This window comes from Dipodomys ordii, unplaced genomic scaffold (genome assembly GCF_000151885.1).
Source record: "Dipodomys ordii isolate 6190 unplaced genomic scaffold, Dord_2.0 Scaffold50, whole genome shotgun sequence".
Taxonomy (NCBI): domain Eukaryota; kingdom Metazoa; phylum Chordata; class Mammalia; order Rodentia; family Heteromyidae; genus Dipodomys; species Dipodomys ordii.
This window is the reverse complement of record NW_012267266.1, coordinates 3886830-3909784: the sequence shown is the minus strand read 5'-3', so window position 1 is coordinate 3909784 and position 22955 is coordinate 3886830. Positions and strand designations below refer to the sequence as shown.

The 22955-nt window shown below is 54.3% G+C and overlaps 1 protein-coding gene across 4 annotated transcripts in view; it reads left to right on the top strand.

Annotated features, from left to right (window-relative positions):
* The first annotated feature begins 60 nt into the window (after positions 1-60).
* The window catches only part of Cxxc5 (CXXC finger protein 5), a 36210-nt gene continuing 13315 nt past the window's right edge, over positions 61-22955 (top strand). Inside the window, exons 1-2 of one of the 4 annotated variants that reach the window (XM_013020439.1) lie at positions 83-135; positions 9575-9656. The gene's annotated coding sequence lies outside the window, so the exon portion shown is untranslated. Of the gene's footprint in view, positions 136-9221; positions 9407-9574; positions 9657-19571; positions 19654-22955 lie in introns of those variants that run through there. The other 3 variants (XM_013020440.1, XM_013020438.1, XM_013020441.1) reach the window with 3 other exon arrangements.

The window sequence follows — 22955 nt, the reverse complement described above, 5'->3', positions numbered from 1 at the left end:
CCCCCCCTCCAGTCCAGCCCCCTCCCCTTCCCCGCCTCCCTCCCTCTCCTCCCCCGGGGCTCGGTGCGCGGCCGGGGCCGGAGTTCGCAGCAAGTCGGCGGAAAGTTTGGCGGCGCGGGTTCCCCCGAAGTTCAGGTGCGGAGAATGAGGGACGGGGAAGGAGGGGTCCGTGTTTGGGAGGGGCGGGGGACGCCCGCAGCCAGAGCTGCGGAACCCCGGAGCCTGGGAGACCTCGCGCCGGGGATCGCTGTGGCCGCTGCTGTACCCCAGCCTTCCCAAGCCGCAGTATGCTCGGTCGCAGATCACTGAGTTCAGACAAAAAGAGGGTTTTTTTTAGGGTCGGGGACGGCGGGGTGGAGGCCGTGGGGGTGGGACTGGGGCTCTCCCCGTTGGGCAGTGTCGCTTCCCCGTGACTGGTGGTCGCCGACGCCGGAGCCGAGGGCGCCCCGGGGTCCTCCAGCTCGGTGCCGAGCGGGCGCTCCGCCGGCGGGGGCGGCTGCCTGGATGTCTGCGGCGCGCACTCCTGACGCCCGAGCCCACTCGCAGCCCGGGGCTTCGGGGTGGGGGGGGGACGATCGTCGCTGCCCTGAGCGTCCTCGGCCACGCGTGGTTGAGCTTCCCCCTCCACTTGCGAGAGGCGGCGGCCACTTCTGTATTTCCCCTCCGGCTCCTCGCCCCCGCTGCCCGCGGGGTGCAGGCGGGCTGAGCAAGTTTGACCTTTTCTTTCTTTTCTTTTTTTCCGAAGTATCACCCCCATCTCCGCCATGCCCCGGCCACCTCTCTCCTCTTCTCCAACCTTGGGGAGTCTTTCGGGCTGCCTTCGAGCCCCGCGTGTGCCAAGTAGTGTATACAGCCAGGGACCGAGAATTGGGGGTGTTTCCCTAGCTGCGGGGCGGTGGGGAGGCGGGCGTCCCAGGCTCTCGTCACGCTGCCCTGGCCCCGAATTTAGCCCTGAAGTCCGTCCCTAGCCCCCCCCCCCTCTTAGCATCCCTGGAGCGAGGGGCCGAACCGCCTCGCGAGGAATGTGTTAATTTTCTGACTGGGGGGAAGTTGTCCTCGCCCGGATTGGGCTGCTTTCCGGCGGGGTGCGCCTGGCTTTGTTTATGTGTAGGATCGCCCGGAGTGAGGAACCCCAGTTTTTAAAGCGAGGTGGGGGGGGCTTCCTGGGACCTGTCAGAAGAGCTGAAGCGCCCAATAAGAGAGCAGTATTTTTTATTTCCTCTCGGGGGAATCGTTAGGGGCGCTCAGAGTTTGCTGGTACCAAGGGCTACAAGGAAGCACCAAGAGATTTTTCTTTTTTTGGGGGGGGGGATTCAGTCGTGACTCATCCGGAAAAGACCTGTGAGACCTGCCCCTTGGGGTCTCCCATGGCGGGGCACTGAAGGCTTGGCAACCGCGCCCGACTTTGCCCCTTGAGCCCTGGGTGGTCTGGGAGGTGGGGTCTTGGGGTTGGGGTGTGCGGAGAGGGAGGGACCGGCCAGCCAGGCTTCTTGATTACCGCCTTCCCTTGTGCGGCGGGCGCAGTTTGGAGCCCTGGGTTTTGTAGTGGGCTCAGCCACCCCACCCCCGCGTTTGCTCAGGAAGCGCGGGGAGGGGGGGCGTGTGTGCGCGCTCGGCCCTCGCCCCCGCCGGAGCCGCCCCAGGGCCGCGGGCAAACAGAGTCCCTTTCAAGTTTTCCGCTGGGGCCGCCTGGCGGGGGCTGCGAGCGCGGTCGCTGCGGACTTGTTTGGAGCGCGATTTGAACGCCCGGCGCCACCTCAGCTGCCCAGCCCGCGGGGGTGGGGGTGGGGTCAGGCCCCGCAGTTGGGAGCATTTAATTGGGCGTGTGTAGGGGTGTGTGTGTGTGTGTGTGTGTGTGTGTGTGTGACTAGCACGGATCCTCTTCTCGAAAGACCCCGCTATCCAACTACCTCTGGAAACCCGGGAATGGGCCCGACACCCCCTCGAACCCTCTTTTTTGAGCCCCGTGCAGTGAGGCGCCTGCAACTGCACGGTGTTGATTTAGCAGTTTCCCTAGATGAGAGTCAAGCTGGAGCTGGGGGGGGAGTGGCCCCGCTCTGCAGCTGTCACCCCCCTCCCAGAACGGAAATTGCCCTCTCTCCTAGGGAAGGAGGGAGTGACAGTTTGATTTTTGCCCTGGGGAGGGGTGGGAACAGCTGAAGGAAGTTGGCCTTTGCATTCCTTGTCAGCGCTGGGAGCTTGGTGGACGTCTCCCTTCCACCCTGGTAGGACCTGTGACTCCAGAGAAAGCCCCTTGCCAGCCAGGAGCCTCCTTCCAGCTGCCCTCACTATCCAAGTGGAGGTACAGGCTCCCCTGAAGAAGGCAGACCCTTGACTGGCTGGCTGGCAGTTGGTGCCTTATTTATGGGTGTGTTGGGGCCTGGATGTTTTCCTGGCTCAGCAGGTGACCCTGGCCTGGGCTTCCTATCTCTCCCCCAACAGAGCCTGTTGACTTACCCGAGGGCCAGTGGCCTTCTCTTTATCACGTGAGGCCTGGAATGTCCACCAAGCTGGGCTGGGTCGTGTGGGGGGAGGGGAGGGGAAAAGAAAGGAGAGGACTGCGCCCAGGGTTTCAGCCTAGGGCTCCCACCACGACTACATCAGGTTTTTTTTTTGCCCCCCCCCTTCCGGTCATGGGGCTTGAACTCTGGGCCTGGGTGCTGTCCCTGTGCTCTTCAGCTCAAGGCAAGCGCTTTACCGCTTGAGCCACAGCACCACTTCCGGTTTTCTGGTGGTTTATTGGAGATAAAAATCTCAGAGGTAGCTTTGAACCCATGATCCTCAGATCTCAGCTTCCTGAGTAGCTAGGATTACATGTGTGAGCCACTGGCTCCTGGCTTTCTTTTCTTTTTTTGGTCGTGGGGCTGGAACTCATGGCCTGGATGCTTGTCCCTGAGATTTTGCACTCAAGGCTAGCTAGTGTTCTACCACTTTGAGTGACAGCACTACTTCGACTTTGATAGTTAATTGGAGATAAACGTCTCATAGACTTTCCTGCCCTGGCTTACTTTGAACCACGACCCTCAGATCTCAGCCTCTTGAGTAGTTAGAATTACAGGCATGAACCACCTGTACCCAGTTACTTCCTCAGTTTTTGTTACCCCATTCAAGATTTTGCCTGCCTTCTACCCTTTTGTCTAGTGTGAAACTGAGGCCATTGGAGTGTAGGGCAGGGTTGCATCTGGCTGAAGAAGCAAGTCTCTGGTAATCAAATATCTCATCCTCTTCAAGAGTCCACCAAGTTATTTCTGAGAGGTAGAATAGAGCTAGTTGTATCCCTGGGAGGAGAGAGAAGAATGGGGCTGGGATAAGGTCATGACTTCCTAAGGTGAAGAGTGGGGTAGAAGAATGTGAATATGGGTGGGGGAGCTGGGCCCAGACTGCTTTTCTAGACACCCCTTGTGTGTGGTGGGGTGACCATCTAGTCAGAACTAATCCCAAACAGTGCTCTGGAGCATGCCTTGACTGGTCAAGGATAGGGCAGGCTTGCTTATTATTCCATTTATTATCATTGCTCACTGCTTACATACAATTCAAGTATTCATTCATTCATTGGCTTGAGATGTAGGTATTGAACAACCACTGAGTATCAAATCTTATTCTTCTGAACAGAGTACCAGTGGCTCACGCCTGTAATTCTAGCTACTCAGGAGGCTGAGAGCTGAGGATTTTGGTTCAAAGCCAGCCTAGGCTGGAAAGTCCATGAGGCTCTCAACCACCAAAAAACCAGAAGTGGAGTTGTGGCTCAAGTGGTAGAGCACTGGCCTTCAGTAAAAGAAGCTCAGAGACAATGCCCAGACCCTGAATTCAAGCCCCAGGACGGGTACCCAAAATAAAAAAAAAATCTGGGAGTGAAAATAACCTCTGCCCCTATTGAAGCAGGCGCTGGTGGGAGCTTCCTGGATCCTGTCTCACACCTGGTCCTATCCTAGGGCTGTGTGTGTGTGTGAGAGAGAGAGAGAGAGAGAGAAGTGTCCTTGATGAAGTGTATTAATAGTTAAACTTTCACTCATAGCTGGAACTCACCAGACCACAAAAAACCTCCCCCGTTACTCACGCGCTACTGCCCAACAAGAATATCCCACTAAAGTTTTTTTTTTTTTTTTTCTGCTTTCTCTTACTTCCCCCTTGCTGTCTGCCTCCCTACCCCAGTACATAGCCTGCCCTCCCAGGCTGCTGGCAATGAGAGACTACCCCCTCAAAGACCCAGCAATCAAATCTCCAACCCTCTACCTGCCCCCTAAAACCAGAAACACTGTCTGCTGGCAGAGATGAGGCTGTGTGGCGTGAGTCTGTTGGTCTACCTTGTGAGAACCTGGGTGGTATGTGTGCATATGACCCAGGAGATGGGTCTCAGGGTTGCATATCTCTTCATTTGCGAATCTGTGTGTAGAATGTGTCTGCTTGTCTGTCTCAGGATGTGGTAGTCTGGAGTGAATAATTTTGTTTTGTGAACCAGGGTGAATTAGCTGCATTGTATATATCCATTCCTCAGTGATAAAGCTGAGATGATGTACCTGAAAGATATGACCCTGTCGGGTGTGTCTGTGTCTGTGTGAGTCTGTGTGTGCGTGCATGCGCGTATATTTTGTACTTTCTGTATGTTTGGAATTTTTGGAGAATTTGAATTTGTGACTGGTATGTATCTGTATAAATCTAGGAGTGTCTGATTGCCTGAATGGTGTGTGTCTGGATTTGAATATTCTCACTAGTCTAGAAGTGGTATATCTGAGATGTGTGGGCAGTGGTCTTGTGTCTTTGGTGGCTGTCGGCAGTATGTTCCTTTCTCTTCATCTCTTCGTTCTGAGTCTTTCCCTACATGGTTGTTTGTGGCCCCCATTTAGTATGTGTTTTTCTATCCCCTTCCATTCCATCCTCTCTCCCTTGTCACCTTCTTTCCCCCCTCCCCTCCCCCCCTGCAGTAACTGGGCAGCTTCCCTGCCTGCCTGCCTGCTGGGAGTTTTGGAAGCCATGGAGGGAGACAGGCTGGGGCCAGGGTGACAGCGCGTATCCACGGCGATGGCAGCCTGTGATTACAGAAATAAAAGGATTTTAAGGTCATGGGTGTTTTTTATGTTTCTCCCCTTTGGCGGAGCCAGTGGCAGCAGAGGGCCACAGTTGTGTGTCTGCATCCCTATGCAGGTGAATGTGAATGTGTAGAGCTTATCGGGGAGCATGTAAACATGTATGTACATGCATGATCACAGCCTGTCTGCCTGCTCCTCATAGGGAGTCCATGGGGTTGTCATTGATTCTGCTGGGGGAGAATTCCCAGAAAGCCTTCTTGCTTCTGAGTATTACATGTGACTAGAACCCTGCCGTTCTCAGCATGCTGAGAAGAGCAGTGTAGTCCCAACCCTTTCTCACCTATCCCTCCACCCCCTAGTTGAGTGTCTCTGGCCAGGAGAATAGCTGGGCCCAGTCACCTGGGCAAGGCTACATCTTGGGGTGTCAGAGCCCCTGGCCCAGCTCCAGACCCAGTAATTGCATTCTGCTGCCTAATCCCCCGCCAGCTCAATTAGATCGCAAATTCTTCTTCATTTCCTGCCTCTGATGCTGGCCTCCCTCTGGGCTTGCAGGGACTGGGAGGGGGGAGATCCCGACCTACCTTTCACCAGGGGCTGGTGGAGAGGAGGACTGGGAGGGTGATTAGTTCATGCTACCACTGATCCTGGAGCCCAGGGGACCCAGGTGGGTGGGGCTCTTGCAAGACCTTAGACCAGCCTCAGTATCTATGCTGGGAGAGGGGTCTTGTGTTAACCAGTGTAGAGACTGCTATAGACTAAGAGGATCCTTCTGATAGACCTCCTAACTTGGGGCCTCCATAGGCTCTTCTTGCCTCCTATACTGGCTACCTCTCCCCCTAGCACAGCAGTTGTGACCTTTTTTTCTCTCTCTCTTTTTCTTTACATGGTGTCTGTTTTAGGAGAAAGTCCTAAAAGCCAAGTGATCACTGAGTTCTTCTCCTAGTGGATCCCCAACCCCTTCCCTTCTTTGCTCCACACAGATAAGTGTATGTAAGCAGTCGGACTCAGTCTATCAGACCTGGTTCCATACTAGATATATGACACGAGCAAATTCTCCACGCAGCTGTTTCTCTTATCTTTAAAACAGGACAATAAGTGGTGTCTCACAAGACCAGTAGATGGACACAGGGATCACAAAGTGCCCAATGTGGATGGTGGCTCATTCGTAGTTTGCATTTAGTTAGCTAAAGTTAGTATTTTTCTTTTTCTGTGTGTGTAAGTTGTAGAGCTTGAACTCAGGGCCTGTACACTATTCCTGAGCCTCTTTGTGTTCAAGGCTATCATTCTACCACTTGAGCCACAACACTATTTCTTGTTTTTGAGTGGTTAATCGGAGATGAGAGTCTCATGGGGAATTTTCTGCCTGGGCTGGCTTTCAAATTGTGATCCTCAAGTCTCAGCCTCCTGAGTAGCTAGTATTACAGGTGCAAGCCACCAGCACCTGGCTTTTTTTTTGGGGGGGGGTTGGTCATAGGGCCTAAACTCTGGGCCTGGGTGCTGTCCCTCAGCTCTTCAGCTCAAGGTGAGTGCTCTACCACTTGAGCCACAGAGCCACTTCTGGCTTTTTCTGCTTATGTGGTGCTGAGGAATAGAACCCAGGGCCTCATGCATTTACGACAAGCACTCTTCCACTGAGCCACCTTCCCAGCCCCCTGGTCCGGTAATGGGGCCTGAACTCTGGGCCTGGGCGCTGTCCCTCAGCTCTTCAGCTCAAGGCTAGCACTCTACCACTTGAGCTACAGCACCACTTCTGGATTTTTTCTTTTTGCTTATGTGGTACTGAGGAACCAAACCCAGGGCCTCAGGCATGCAAGGCAAAGCACTCTACCGCTGAGCCACCTTTCCATACCCCCCCACCTTTTGTTTTTAATTTTTTTTTTTTTGGTCGGTCGTGGGGCTTGAACTCTGGGCCTGGGCGCTGTCCCTCAGCTCTTCAGCTCAACGTGAGCACTCTACCACTTGAGCTATAGCGAGATAGGAGTCTCACGGTCTCTCCTGCCCGGGCTGGCTTTGAACCGCGATCCTCAGATCTCAGCCTCCTGAGTAGCTAGGATTACAGGCGTGAGCCACTAGCGCCCAGCTTTGTTTTTAATTTTAAAGACAACACCTCCAGTGGGGCACCAGTGGCATACCCTTGTAATCCTAGCATCTTGGAGAGGAGGCTGAGATCTGAGGATCATGGTATGAGATTCTAGTCTCTAGTTAAGCCTTGAAGAGCAGGAAGTGAAGCAGTAGCTCAAATGGTAGAGAGTTAGCTTTGAGCAAAAAAAAAAAATCTAAGGGTCAGCACCCTGGCCCTGAGTTTAAGCCCCAGGACTGGCACAAAACAACAACAAAATGAAGACCTCCGTATGTAGTCCAGGTTAGCCTTGAGCTCATGATCCTTTTTGGGGATTACAGGCATCCATAGCCTGCATCTGGCTAAAAGTTGGCTTTTGTGGTGGTGAGGCCTTCATATCCCCCAGTGACTAGAAGAGCAAAGCACATGGCTTATATACTTCGCAGCAGTATTCTAGCTTGCTCATTACCAGGTGTGTGATCTTGGTGCGTTATTTTGTCTCCCTGGGTCTCTCTTCTCCATCTGTAAAGTGGGACTAATAGAACACTGACCTTAGGGTAAGTGTCAGGGTTAGCTGCCTGGTTTCCTGCATATTATTTGCCCTCTTTCCTCACACCAAGCCTGGGGTGGGAAAAGCTGATGGCACAGGTTGTGGGGGCTAGAGACTAGCCAAGGTCATGGGCTGGTAATGGGGCCTGGGGATGACCTGCTGGCTCAGCTAAGCTGTGAAGCAGTCTTCACTCCCAGCCAGTGGGTCTCTGAGGAAAGCGGTGGCTTCGTTGATTTGTTCTGGGAAGGGGAAGCCAGATGTCTACCCCTTCTTCCCCAGGAGGCGCCCGTGGCAGTGGCTGTGCTGACAGGCCTCCTGGCTTTCTTGCTAGGGTGGCTGGCGGCTCGGGTAGGCCCGACTTGCCCAGACCACCCCAAGGGAAGTGGAAACCACAAGGGCCTCCCTCCTGTCACTGATCACCTCAATTCCTCCTATACTCCTCCAGTCCCCTCTGTCCATGGCAAGCCAGAAAGGAGGGCTTGTGGCAAGCGAGCTGGGAAGACTGGCTGTGACAGAAGTTGGGAGGGGGCAGCCTTCTGTCTTGGGGTCCCTCCGCGCTCACTAGTTAGTGTCCTGCTTTCTATGACCTCTGTCACTCACTGGCCTAGGCTCTTTAATATTTCATGGCCCTTTCAAGCTGGCCCCCTGCCCCAGCCCACACGGCCCTCTTTGTCTGCCTGCCACCCTCCCCATCCTTGTCACTGAATTACTGACCTAGAGGCCGCCTCTGCCTTCCCCCACAGCCCCAGCAGCAGCGCCTATCCTTGTTGCTTTCCCTGTCCCTCCTGACTTCCCTTCCCCGCACCTCCACTGTGACATTCCCCTCTCTCTCTCCTGTGGTTCTCTCCTCTTCTCTGACCATTTCCTTGCCCTTTTCCTCCATTTTTCTCTTTTGTTGGTCTTCTCCTACCCAATGGAAAAGAAACCACGGCAACTGGTCCTGCTGGGCTGTCCCCCCCTCCGCCCCTTCCTGCCATCTCCCCCCCAGCTGGGCCGGCCAGCCATGAGAGCTGGTTTTATTTATTTTTCTGTTTGTTTGGGAAGAGGGCAGTGGCGGCTCTGAGCCCTGGCTGCTGTGCTCTGCTTAGAGCAGCGGGCAGGCAGCCGCGCTGGCCTCCCAGGAATGTGGCTGGGACGCCCCACGCTATATTTATTCCCCTCCAGCTGCTGGCCCCAGCAGGGCAGAGCCAGGCCTGCCCGGTGGCCCCTGGAGAGCCCTGGACTCACCCTTCCCTGTCTGGCAGACCCCACATGGCCCTTGGGCCCACCACTCCCTCCCGTGCCTGTGACCTCCTCTCACCTCTTCAGCCTGCCTGGCCTGTCACTACACTTGTTTGTGATGCTGCTATGGATTTTGGTGGGGAAACGGTGTGGGGGGGGGGCGACACCCAAGGACCTCCATCCAGGGACCTAACCTAGGCCTGTAATCTGGTGGCCAGAACTATGCAAAAAAAAACAAAAACAAAAAAAATCTTTGCAGCCTTCTCTCCACCAAGCCTCGTTCCTGCTTTTGCCACGGTCCCTCAGCTCTGTGGAAGTCACTGGCAAGGATAGATGGCAGTGACAGGGGCTTGAGCAGCTGTGTTCCAGGTGTCACTGGACACAAGTCCCTCACTCAGGCATGTGCACACACCTAAGTGTTTGCACCTGTGTATATGCAAAATGACTCCCTAACCAGGAATACGTGCTGTCGTTGAAGATAGGGCCATGTCTCCTAACACTGAGGGATGTGGCAGTGATTCCTTCCTGTACCCCAGTGCCTGGCACCAAGTAAGTGTTTGAAGAGCTTTAGCTGTAATCAGTCACTGCCTGCAACTATTACTAACATTAGATCATCTATTGTACACTGACAGTGATAATGGCTAGCTAGCCTCAGCCCTTATTGGGGCAGCCACTGTGTTTACAGCTTTCAGGCCTTTGCTCCTTTAATCCCCACAGGAGCCCATGGAATCTGGTGTTCTTAGCATCCTTATACACAGATGAGGAAACTGAGGCTTGGAGAGTTGCTAACCTGCCATTGGTAAGTGGGACTGGGTCTTGGCAGAGCCTTGACAGACTTCCAATACCGTGAAGATAGCCAGGATTGGTCCCTCTGGTGTTTCCTGCGCTTGCATATTGTATGGCCCACAAAAGAGACTCCCTGAGTGCTTACTGAACATAGGCCTTGCACCTCCTCAAGCTCTGTAACCCCTAGTAGTAGACCTCACCTGCAGCAGAAAGATGAGCTGATTAGCTAGTTGGGTAAAGAAAGAACATTAAATGGGGATAAGCAATCTCAAGGGACACTGGGGTGGGGTGGACAGTAAAGAATTCTGAAAAGTGAGGTAAGGGGCAGAGTCAAGCTGGCAGGAACCATTATAGGCTGCTGGCCAAACCAGTGGGGTGGGTCCTATCTTCTCCTTGGGCCTCAGTTTCTCCATCTATCAAATGGACTGGAGAAGTCTTTGCCTTGGCTGGCTGCCAGCTGGCCTAAATCAGGATCTGCCTGGGAGGCTAAGGGGCTGTGGTGGGAAGAAGGAAGCAGTGGGTGGTGAAGACAGGAAGATGAAGCCTGGAGCTTGGCTTGGAACTTGAGAAGCAGGGAGACTAGCCCTGACCTGACAGAGGCCCCTCCCCCTGAGCTCCTGGGCCGGGTTGGGGTTCAGAATCACAAATCCTTAGCCACCCACTCTTACTTCCGTGCAGGTCCACTTCTGTGGCACACACAACTATGTGTGCCAGGAGGAGGTAGGCTGTCCCCTGAGACTAAGACACAGCTCCCCATCCCTTTTCACGCATTCTCTGTTGACTCGGTGACCCCGACAGGGGACACCCAGCCCCTCTTTTACCCAGCCTATCTCCCCCAAACCTAGGTGGGAAATTGGTTAACTGAGCTCATAGCAGGAGGAAGAATACCCATAGCCCCTTCCTAAGACTGTCAGCTCTTGGCAGTCTAGAATTCTTAGTGACAGTAATCTAGAGTCATAGACTACTTGGAATGGAAGGATTCGCAAATCAACATTCTTGTCATGTTGGGATTCTAGAATCAGAGAAGCCTGGGTTTTTTTTTTTTTTTTTCTGTGGGAAGAAAGCATGAATGGCTATGTTTCAATCTTGTATGATGGTAGGGGACACTGAGGCTCTGGGAGGAAGCTTTTTCTGAGTTACACAGGTTGAACCTCTTAGTCTATTCCTGTGACAGAAATGCCAGTTCTGTCTTAGGGGGTGGGCCCCCACCCCATGAGGGATGGCAAGGGGATGTGGCTGGCCTGCTGGCACAGGAGGGGTCCTCCCTGTGGCCGCCCGTTGCCTGCTGCCCACGCTTCCCCAGGCACCAGCGTGAGGAGGAAATGCAGGCTGTTGCTTCCAATGACAGCCGGCAGGTCCGGGCGCCTTCCCAGCTCCCCCTCTGACTCATGGCTGCCTGCATCTCTCCTCCCCTAGGGGCCTCAGCAGCCCCATCTGTGCAATGGGGAGAGGGAGCTTTATTCACAGCATAGTGTCACAAGGACAGGAAGGCTGGGATTCTTCCCACGAGCACTCTGAGGCTATGGAGCATAGTCCAGAAGAGCCAAAGGATATTTGGCCCTCGACTAATAAGTGCTGGTTATTCATCCTATTCTCCCACAAGCCTAGAGGGCTGACCTAAGCAGAACACATTATAGGGTGGTGAGTGGACAAACAGGGTAAGACTTGAGTCAGTTTCTTCTGGGAAGAGCATAAGATGGGAGTTCTAGCTCTTGGGTCTCTTTCTTGACCTCAGTATACCCATCTGCAAAATGGAGCTAGTTATTCATTCAGTGTCTAAATAGTGCTTCATGCTGGGGGTGCTAAAGCAAGAGGCAAATATTTGGCTGCAGAAAGGAGGTGGGGTGTGGTTGGGTACAGGGATGACTTGGGAGAGGTAAGGAGCTGGCCAAGGAGGCATAGTCCAGCAGAAAATCCCAACTGTTTGAAGTGTTGGCCATACTGCTATTCTGGGAAGGAAATCAGGCAAGCCGGACAGGGAACAGTGTGGGGGCAAGGAAGCCCCTCCCCAGTCAGCCCCTTTGAGGACATGGCAGCTGGGCAGGTGTGCCCCTCACACTGTGGGAGGGCTGGAATGTACCCCCATCCTCTGGTGAGGGGCCAGGCCATCATCGGGATTTCAAAGCCTTCCCCTGGGGCCTTGTGCCCTCCAGCCTATCCTAAGCTGCTGCTGTGGGGCTGGCAGATGCTGTTTCATGGGCAGAGGCAAGTGGGAGGCCTCCGGAAGGTCCTCCTGGGAGGTTCCGGTGTGGGGGGGGGTGCCGGGCAGCGGGGGTGTTGGCAGCTGCCACCCAGCCAGACTGGCTCACCCGTGTGGTCCCCAGGCCAGGGCCTAGGGTTTGGTGCTTTGGAATTGAGTCTGGTCCCTCCTGCCCCTGCTTTTTCCCCCACTGCCTTCCCCAAGCTCCTGAGCTCTGGCCCCCTCCCATCCCTGACTGTGTCTGCAGAGCGCCCCCCACCCCCCAAGACAGGGAGGAGGCACAGCGGGCTCAGAACAGCGGGTGCCCTCGCAGCCAAGTATTTGCGTGAGCTGTCAGAGACAGACAGGCATGTGGGGAATTTGGTGCATGTGGGGCTGGGGGAAGCAGCCGGGTGGGCAGGCGGGCAGGCAGGAGGAGGGAAGCAGAGGCTGCCTCGTGGCCTGTTGAACCCTAAAGATTGCCACTCTTCCCAGTCCTAAAGGCTGCTTCGGCCAGATGCCCTCTGCCCATACCAGAGCTGTGAAGAAGTAGACCGACCTGGCCGCATGTGAGGTGTGCTGATGCCGGGAAGGGGGCACCCTGGTTCAGCCTGGAGCCTGGGAGAGGCTCTTTGGTGAATTGTTGAGCCAGGCAGGAATCTAGATTGTGCCTGACTGTGGCCTCCAGGAAATAGCAGCTGTCATACTCCCTCCCTCCCCCCCGCCCCCCCTCAGCCTGGCACAACTTGTTTCCTGGCCAGGGTCCGGCTGGGGCAGATTGGAGGAGCCTGGTATTGCCCGGCCTGGGGGTGAGGAGCCGGCAGGGTGGAGGGGGTCATGTTTATAAGCCTAAAGACAGTTTGTGTGCTATGAGGAATGGCCCTCAGCCTTGTAGCACTATAAAGAGACCCCAGCCTAGTAGTCTATTGCTGGTAGATCTGTTAGGCGGGATGGGGGCTAGAGAGGAGTATGACAAGAGGGGATACACCCCTACCATCATATGGGTGTGGCCATGGGGAAGACAGCAGCCTTGGGGTTTGCTGGGAGGGGTTATATTTACTCGTTTCTGCAGAGGGGAGACGGAACAGCTGTTGAGGGGTGCACAGAGGCCTGGAGCTGCATTTAGTCTGGACAGAAATATCCTCACCCACCCACCCACCTACCAGGCTTCAGGCTTGTCCCCTGAGGGGCAGCTTGCCTGGGCCTGGCGGCTGGCGGGACAGGCAAGATGACCCGATAGGCTTTTCCCAGCTCAGGTTTCGATGAAACAGGAACCAGAGCTGCAGCCTGGGCCGTGGGGCCAGGGCAGCCGGAGCCTGGGGGGGCCAAGGTGGCCTCCCTCACCTCCCCCTCCTTCTCTTTCACGTAGCAGCCTTCCCTTCAGAGGCCTGGGGAAGCAGCAGGTTATTTATCAAGCCAGCTTCCCCGCCGCGTCTGCCCGCGCCTCCCCCCCTACCTCTAGCGCTGGCGGCCATGAGCCCAGCAGAGCAGGGTGAGCTGGGCGGGCGGGTGGCGGGATTAGCTCAGGAGACGTGAGTCACCCCATCCCCAGCAGCCCCACGAGGCCCTGCGGCCTGGCAGGCAGAGCACACACACTCACGCACCCTGCACACAGCACACCCAGGGGCACACAGAACAGCCACAGTCACAGTACATATAATCCCACACGGCTCAGCACACCCTCTGACATGCAGGCACAGGCTCAGCCACATACATGCAGCATCCCAAAAGTAACCCAAGCCCTGAATGCACACATGCTAGAAATATATACACAGGCTGGCGCCTACCCAGGCAAACTGGATATACACAGTCACGAATGGGTGTGCCTCCTGCGGGGAGGCTCCACACCCCCTGGGGAACCATACACACTGCTCCAGTAAGGCAGTGCTACATCTCCCCCCTGTCACAGCTTCAGGCAGTGGTCCCCAGCCCAGAGCTCACACCCAGAGGAGGCCATGGGATTAGGCCAGGAGCACCTGCATACAGATACGTTCTCCATGGTTAGGATGGCACAAAAGAAAGCTGTTAGGCACACACAGAATAAGCTTCCTCTTAATAATATGTGATTCTGTGGTGGGGGGAGGAGTGGGCGCCTTCCCCATCACCAGGTTGCTATGGGTCCATCTGAGAACTCACTTGTCCTCCAGGGTAGGGGACTGTGGCTCACGCAGTTAGTGGGGTGGGTATGTGGGGGAGAGATGCAGTGGAGCAGGAAAGAGAAGAGGCTGGAGGGAGGGATACTGTTGAAAATCCATTTCCCCAGGACCCTTGAGAGGCTGCCCGCTCACCCTGCTCTGGGTTGGGGCTGTGAGAGATGGAGGCATGGCAGGGATTGGGCAAGGAATGAGGGCTCTGATGGAGTGGGAGTTCTCCCCGATTATCCTGGCACCTACTTTTCTCTGTCGTCTTGGTTCCCAAGTCTGTCATTATCCAGGGTTGCCCTCTCACAAGCAGTACCTTGATATGTGCATGCATGCACATGCTCGTCCCAGTTTTAGGGCTTAAACTCATGGCTTTTTTTGCTCAAGGCTGGCACTCTACCACTTGAGCCACATATCCAGTTCTGGCTTTTTGCTGGTTTATTGGAGATCAGAGTCTCAGATTTGCCCACCTGAGCTGGATTTGAACTGTAGTCCTCAGATCTCAGCTTCCTGAGTAGCTAGGATTGCAGATGTGACCCTGAGATTTAGAATTTGACCGTAGCCCAGGTTCTTAGTCCACAGCAATCTAAAATGAGCACAGAGCTGGCCTGAACAGGGGGTCTTGGTTGGAAGAATACCCTCGGGGACTCTGTAAGTCTTTGCTCTCCTCTTGTTGGGGTTAAAGCCTGTCCTTCTTAAACAGGGAAAACTGGAGATGCAGCCATTTCTCATATATTGGGTAGCATGCTGTCTTCCCTAAGAGAATGGAGTCCAATGGAGTGGGCTTTATGATTTTGAAGGGCTTTGGACTCTTATCTTCGAACACTTAAGACTATGGATCATTTGAGGCCTGTGAAGGCCCAAACAGGCAAGAAGAGAGGAAGAGGAGCCCAGGAATATAAGCAGTAGTGGACAGCTAGAAAGACTCTTAAGTCCCTCTGAGCCAAGGACCCTGGATTGGACAAGCCCAGACCTCTGACTTCATCACTACCTTCTGGGCAGTTATGGGTCAATCTGTCAAGCTCTGACCTCACTTTTGTCATCTATAAAATGGAACGTGCCTCATCTGTCTTCATTTTTTTTTTTTTTGGTTGGTCATGGGGCTTGAACTCGGGGCATGGGTGCTGTCCCTCAGCTCTTCAACTCAAGGTGAGTGCTCTACCACTTGAGCCACAGCCACTTCTGGTTTTCTGTTGGTTAATTGGAGATAAGAGTCTCACAGACTTTCCTGCCAAGCTGGCTTTGAACCGTGGCCCTCAGATCTCAGTCTCCTAAGTAGCTAGGATTGAAGGCGTGAGCCACCAGTGCCCAGCTGCCTCATTTGTCTTAAAGCTACTGGATCTAAAGTAGATGGTATGGCTGGAGTTGTGGCTCAGTGGTAGAGTGGTAGAGCATATGTGAGGCTGTGGGTTTAATGGGGGGAGTCATTAAAATAGGTAGTGCAGTTTGTTCTCACTAGATTTACTCTGTTGCAGCTCCATGTGCCTGTCCCCTATCTGTTTTACTACAGGCCATTTTTCTGGGGGTAGCACCCCACAATAAAGCCCCTGAATTGTCTTAGAGCTAGCCTTAGCCTTCTTAGAGTTGTTTTCAAATGGGAATGTTGAGGCTTAAGAGTGACCCAGAACAGGTGGGGAGTCTTGAGGTATTCTTGGAAGGTTCACAACTTTGGAAGAAAGAGAAAGAGCCTGCCATAGTTCCGAGACTGTTCTGCAACCCAGCACTTAACACAGCAAGACCACTACAAGCTAGATTTTGCAGAGTGGTGAAGGACTTAGCACATATCCTGTATGGCAGTGATATTGGGAATTGCAGAGATCTAAGAAGTGTTGACTAGAGCAGGCATGAGTGGAGAGCCCGGGAGCTGTGAAGAAAGGCTGGCAGGAAGTGTAGTTGGGCTCTTCCTGTGGCCAGAACAGAGAGGCCTAGGCAGCTGGCACTACCTTCTTCTAACTTTCAAGCTCTGTAGGTTAGGGACAGGGGCCTACTCTGTGTTGGGAGCTATGGAAACAGCATGAAGACGTGGCCTGGAACTCCAAGACAAATGGGCAGAACTGAAGCTAGGACCTTGGTCATCCCAATACCTAGATGGTGACCATAAAAGTAATAATGCTGTCATTTGTTGAGCACCTCTTGCAAGCCAGGTTCAGAGCTTCACGCATGTTGTATTGAGGATCCTGGCAGGTTGGGGCTCACTGTCTACATTCCATACAAGGGGGCATGGACTTAGCCAGCTTGAGAAACTTGTACGTGGTCCCCCTAGGCTGCTGCAGAGTTGGGAAAGAAGAACTGTGGTTCCAAAGCCTGTGCTTAGGGGGCCAACCTCCTAAAGTCATATGATGCATACTGGTTGCGGTTGGGCCAGTCCCTCCCTCGGTCCAGCCCATAGCTGTCCTGGAGCCCTCTGGCTTGAATCCAAAGGCCTTGGGACTGCTGACCCTTTAGGCTTAGTGTAGATGAGCCTTCTGCAAAGGAATCCCTGTGGATTCCAGTACTAGGCTTAGGAGAGCCATCTAGGACCCTGCACAGGGTCTCACACCTCTTGCCACCCCTTACCTGGCTGAGGACCTTCCTGTTGAGTCCTGCAATAGTAGCAGGCACTTACTTTACTACATAGAGGCAATCAGAGTGGAAACCTTCTCCCCCAATCCTCTACCTAAGAGAGCATCAGGCACCATGTGGCCCTTGGGGGCTCACTAAAAGTTTGCAAGTTATAAATGCGGCAGTGGTACTCACTAGGCACTGTGTTGAAAATGAACTATGTATCTTGTTGGTGGGAACAAGAGGGAAAAAATGGGATAGAGAGAGGGAAGGGGTAACCTTGTCCACAAAGAAATGTACTCTTTACCTGCCTTATGTAACTGTAAACTCTTTTTTTTTTTTTGTCGGTCGTAGGGCTTGAACTCTGGGCCTGGGTGCTGTCCCTCAGCTCTTCAGCTCAAGCTAGCGCTCTACCACTTAAGCACAGCGCCACTTCTGGCTTTTTTCTGCTTTATGGTGCTGAGGAATCAAACCCAGGGCCTCATGCATGCAAGGCAAATACTCTACCACTGAGCCACCTTCCCAGCCCTGCTTCCTTGTTTTCTTCCTTTCTTTTTTTCTTCCCCTCCCCTTTCTTGCTCTCTATTTTTGTGCTGGTCCAGGGACTTGACTCAGAGCCTGGGCACTGTCTCTGATCCTCTTTTGCTCAAAGATAGCTTGTGCCTGGAATCCGAGCTACTCAGGATCTAAGGATTGCAGTTCCAAGCTCCTGGCTGAAAAGTCCATGAGACTCTTTATCTGCAGTTAACCATCAAAAAGCTGGAAGTGGAGCTGTGGCACAAGGGATAGAACACTATCCTTGAGCAAAAAATCTGAGGGACAACAACCAAGCCCTGAGTTCAAGCCCCAGGACCAACACTCTCTCTCTCTCTCTCTCTCTCTCTCTCTCTCTCTCTCAAATCTGTCTGCTTAGGCTGGCTTTGAACCACAATCCTCAGATCTCATTTTTCTGAGTGAGCCACCTTCTCAAGCCTGAACCACAGTACTGGCCCCCTTTCTAGTTAGCTTATCTGTGAAATGGCTTGGGCCCTGCACCTTCTGTGGTAGAAATTTGTGTTCCAAGGCAGTCACAGATCCCCTAGTAAGCCCTGCAGTGGCATTCAGGGCTCCTGCCCTCACCTGGTGCGTGTATCTGGAGGAGCATGGTGGACTGTGGGTTGAGCCAGCCTGATTAACAGATTGCCTTCAGCAGCCTTGGCCAGTCATTGTTGCACTGTCGAGCCTAAGTATCCACATCTGTGAAATGGGAGAACTGTGGTCCTCTGTCATTGGGCTGTTGTAAACATGAAGCAAGATGATGTGGACAAAGCATCTAGCCCCTCTATAGATTGTGGCAGTGGGGCTCCCTTCCCCCCTGAACACTGCCCTGGTTCCTGTCCCTCCAGCCTTAAGGATTCTGGGAAGGACATTGTGCCAGTCTGCTGGCTCAGCCAGCTTGGCCACTGACCTTCAGAGCACCCAGGCTGTCAAGGCCGCCTGGCTGCCTGCTGGGCTGGCGGCCGGCAGAGGGGAGCGCCAGCCAGCTCCTGCCTCACGCTGCCGCCCCTGCTCCCACTCTCCCACTCTGCGCCTGTGTGTGAGCTAATTAATCTCAGCCCCTTTGGGAAATTAGAACGCCGCAGCCACGGCCTCCTCAGCCTTACAGCGCCTGTGCTGCTACTGGGCCATGCCAAGACCTGCTGTGGTTTGGGGGCATCGGGATGGAGGCGGGGGGGGGCAGCAGAATGAGCTGAGCAAGCCAAGGGTCTCTCTGAGAACCCCCACTTTCTGACTGAGGAGCTCAGGCTCCTCTTTGGGAGACAGCTCCCATCAGGTCACCAGGCAAACAAAAGCCCAACCACGGTGAAACACCTGAATGCCCAAAGCCTCTCCAACCTGGTCACCTCACCCCTACATCCCATCTCATTGTGGGGTCCTCTCACTTACCAGCTTGGGCTGATGGAGACAGTTTAATTATGGGGTGTTGCTTGAGGAATTAATTTGAAAAAGTTAATTAATTGGTGGTTCTGGAGGTGGTGGGCTCCACGCCTGGCTGGCCTTGCTGACGTCAGTGTTGACCTGCTACAGACATGCAGGTTCCTGGGCAGGCTAAAGGGGACGCCAGTGACCCAGCGTGGCATCCTGGGATAGGCAGATGGACCTGCGTCCTGTCCTACGGCACACCTGGGCCGGGTATGTGAGCGCAGGTCCGCAAGAGCTCAGCCACTTGGGCAGATATCCACCAAGCCATTGTCAGCACTCCACAGGCACCCTGCTCTGCCAGGTGAGAGTGATGTGCCTTGAAATGAGCTGTTCCCCCCTAGGAGGAGGGGCCATGGAACATAGCCATGCCCCTCCAACCTGTCAACCTCGGGCACCATTTTGTGGCCGCCTCCTCCACGCCCCGTATGGACATATTACCTGCGCCCTGTGTGCAGTCAGGGGCTTGCCCCACCATCCCATTTATTTAGGAAGACCTAAACGGAACGAGGCAAGAGCCTGATACCCCATGGGTCCTAGTGTACATAGCACCGCCCCCACCTTGCTTCTAGCCTAATTTCAATGCCACTGACCATAGCTTCAGCTGGGTCAAATCTAGTATCTGGGAGAATGGGGGTACTCTGTTCTGACAAGAAAAGGTCATGGTTGGGCCTGGGACAAGGTCAAGAATATTAACTTCCCATCCTGTTCTCCAAGCCACTGAAGTGAGGCATATGAGCCTCCTTGGGTTCCTCCAAGCTGTGTGGCCTTGAGCTAGGGGTCCCTTTTTCTGAGGGAAAGTGGGGATGATCAGGAGGCTGTGGTATTGTTCAGGGAGGCATACCCCTTGAAGAGTTGGGCCAGGCACCAGCTTATTTCACTGTCGGGTGGGGAGAATGTGTTCACCCATCGCCTGAACATAATATGTGTGTTGGGCATTGCCTGAACATACTATGTGTGTTGGGCATATAGGGTCTGAGGAAGTCAATTCCTTTGCCACTCCTCCACGAGGCCCTCCCTACTAGGCACTGCTCTCTCAGTGTTTTCCCAGTGTGCAGTGCTCAAGGATCTCTGCTGAAACTGTTGAACCTTATTGTGTGTGTTCTAGAGATTGAGAGCTCCCTGATGGCGGGCACCCGTAATAAGTCCTGTGTCCTAGCTCCAGAGGGACAGGATTTAATACTCCAAAGGTGGGTGTTACTGGGTTCCTGTTTTACAGATAGGTCAATTAAAGCCCAATGAGGACATTGCTCCACCAAAGTCACATAGTCTGTTAGAGGGGCAGAGCTGGTCCGGCACAAGTGGGTCACTTAGTGCCCTCTAAGGCCTTGCTGTACTTCTAGACCACTCCCCCACCCCTCCTCACCCTACCCCTACACCTGGCAAGTAGTATTCCTGGTGTCTGTCCTTCAGTCTTGTTTCTCTGAGTGTGAGGAGTTACGGCATTAGACAGGTTCAGAGCCTCAGTTTCTTTGTAAAACAGTAATCCCAGTGCTTGGGGCAGAGGTAGTAATGAGCTAATGCCTACGTTCTCCGTTCGTGCCCAGACCTAGGAAAAGCTCCTTCAGTGTTCATCGTTGTTCGTTGTTATTATTATTACTACTGACGCTGTTATTGTGATCGCTACATTATTATTCATGCTCCCAAGGCCCCAGCAGCTGCTGTGGCTGGGTCTGGACGCCAGAGCTCTGGTCTGCAGAAAAGAAGTTGCAGTTTCTAATTAGCCAGCGCTCCAAGGAGAAGGTCTGGGTTTTTATTTTTTGCTGCTGGGCCCACCTGCCCAAGGCTTTACCAGGCACTCTCATCCATTGGGCTGGGACCATGGCCTCCTCCTGAGCCTCAGGTAGGGGGGGCGCGCTGGCCCCAGGCGAAAAGCCTCCCCAAATTTCCCCTCTGCCACTCCCTCTGCCTTGCAGATCTCTGGGGCCATGAATCATTTATGAAGCAAAAATGAAACCAATTAAGGACAAACTTTGAAAGCCTCTAATTGCTGCGCCTGGTGGCACCAAGGAGTGAGGGGAGGCAGGCCTGCTGCTGGGGACTCTCCTTGGCCCAGGCCTCCTTCCTAGGCCGCCTGCCCACCGCATCTCTGGGCGCCGTGGCCTCCCGGCTCCCCGCCGCCTCGCGGCCAGTCGGTCGCGGACGTGCCTGTGCGCCCTGGTCCTGGCGAGCCCAGGCCCGGCGCCTGGCTGGTCCCAGGCTGACTAATTAGGCCTGGCTCCCGACTGCGCAGTCCCTGCCGCTTCAGGCCCGAGGTGATGGCGGGGCGGCTGTGCCCACCCTTCTGCAGCCTGTGCCCCAGAGCTGGCCGCCTTTCTCAGGCTGGACCAGGAGCCCAGGATCCAAACACAGCCCCCACAGGGACCCAGGGACGTCCAGGAGGGTGCTGTGGTACACCCGAAGGGAGAATCTCCCACAGAGGGGAAGGAGCTGGGGAAGAGGGGAGGGTTGTGTTGAGCTCCTAGCATGTTGCATTGTCACGCTTGTCAGCTTTGCCACCTACTGACTTTTTGCAGGTTTCTTAGCCTCAGTTTCCCCATTTGTAAACTATCAAGGCTCAGTAGTTTTCTCCTGGATTTGGGGAGCTGAGTTTCCTTTTTCTTATTTCTTTTTGCGGGTCCTCAAGCTTGTGCTACCACTTGAGCTACAGCGCCACTTCTGTTTTTTTCTTTTTCTTTTTTTTTCGAGTCCAGTCCTGGGGCCTGAACTCTGGGCCTGGGCGCTGTCCCTCAGCTCTTCAGCTCAAGGCGAGCACTCTACCACTTAAGCCACAGCGCCACTTCCGGCTTTTTTTTTTTGCTTATGTGGTGCTGGGGAATCAAACCCAGGGCCTCATGCATGCAAGGCAAGCGCTCTACCACTGAGCCACCTTCCCAGCCCAATTTCTGTTTTTTTTTTTTTTTTTCTGAGTAGTTTGTTGGAGATACGTCTCATGGACTTTACTGTGTAGGCTGGCTTTGAACCTTGATCCTCAGATCTCAACTTCCTGAGTGGCTAGGATTACAGGTGTAAGCCACCAGTGCCTGGCTTTTCTATTTTTGGTGGGGGTCCTGGGGCTTGAACTTAGGACTGGGTCACTGTTCCTGGGCTTTTGCATCCAAGGTTAGCGCTCTATCACTTTAAGCCACAGCTCCATTTCTGGCTTTTTGGTAGTTAATTGGAAAGAAGAGTCTCAGGGATTTTTCCTGCCCTGGGCTGGCTTTGAACTGCAGTCCTCAGATCTCAGCCTCTGGAGTAGCTAGGATTACAGGTATGAGCTGCTCACACATGGCTGGAGCTGAGTTTTCTATGTCTCCCCCTTCCTCTCTTTAAGTTGCTGCCGAAGGACTGGAGGTCACTCTGGACTTTGCATGGTCTACCTTGCTGCCATGAGCTCTGGATGCCAGTCTCTAGCCCTGCTAGCTGTGCTAGAGACCAGGCAGGGCCCTGGGCTCTCAGGCACATTGCTTGCTAAAACAGAATTTCTGTGCTTGTGTTTTTCCATAATTATATTAGCAGGTGGGATTTTTCCTTGGGGAAATGGTTTGAAGGGGAGCACCACGGCTGTGTCCCCACCCGCTCCAAGCGTGAGCTCACACTCGGCTCTGCCCGCCTGCCTGCTGTAATGATTTTTTAATTATGCAGCCAGTGCTCAGAATTGCTAATCCACCTCTAGCCCAGCATCCCCTGCTGCAGCTCACCCCACAACCCCTTGCTGTGGCAGTGCCCAGCCCTGTGCCTGTCACTGAGTACTAGGGACAGGACCTTACAGTGAGAGAGGAGCGTAGGTAGCCTCAGGAAGGCCATGTGCAGGGGAAGGGGGGGCGTGGCTCTCTTTGCCCCCCCTCACCTCACTACTAGTCTCAGCATGGCAGCTGTGGCTTTGGAAAAGGGCGTGAGGCGTGATCAGCACCCACTCTCCAGGGATGCACGTCCACACCCACGGCAGGAACATTAGTCCATCTCTCCAGTCGTGTGTGACCCTCCAAGCGCACACACAAGTACCATCTTTGTCGTCCTCCCCCCCCCCCCCCCCGTCACACCCATACTCACACTTTGCTCCCCTTCTCCACACATACTCTGGTCGTACAGCTAAGCTTTGCAAACAAGCACAATGGCAAGCTCTGTGCTTCTCACACACAGCCACACCTGAGTGCTGGGCACCATCAGGAAGTCCCACAGCTGACGCCCCCCCCCGCTCCAGACCCCTTCTCCTTGCTCCCACCCCCTTCTGAGAGGTACACTGAGGTCTCCCAGCGCTCGCCTGGTAGGGGGCTGTCTGTGGATGGCCTGCTGGAGCCTCCATCGACCCTGGCCTGGGGGACCTGGGGGGGGGGGCTGCAGCATTGAGGCGGCGGGTGGTGGCGGCTCCTCTCCAGGCGCCCAGCTGTGGCATCTGTCAAGGTCAGATAGCGACTCCGGAACCAGCCGGCTCAGCCCCATGGCCCCTCTTGCCTCATTATTTTTGTGTTCCAGGGCTGTGGACACCTCCCCCCTCCCACTCATCTTCCCT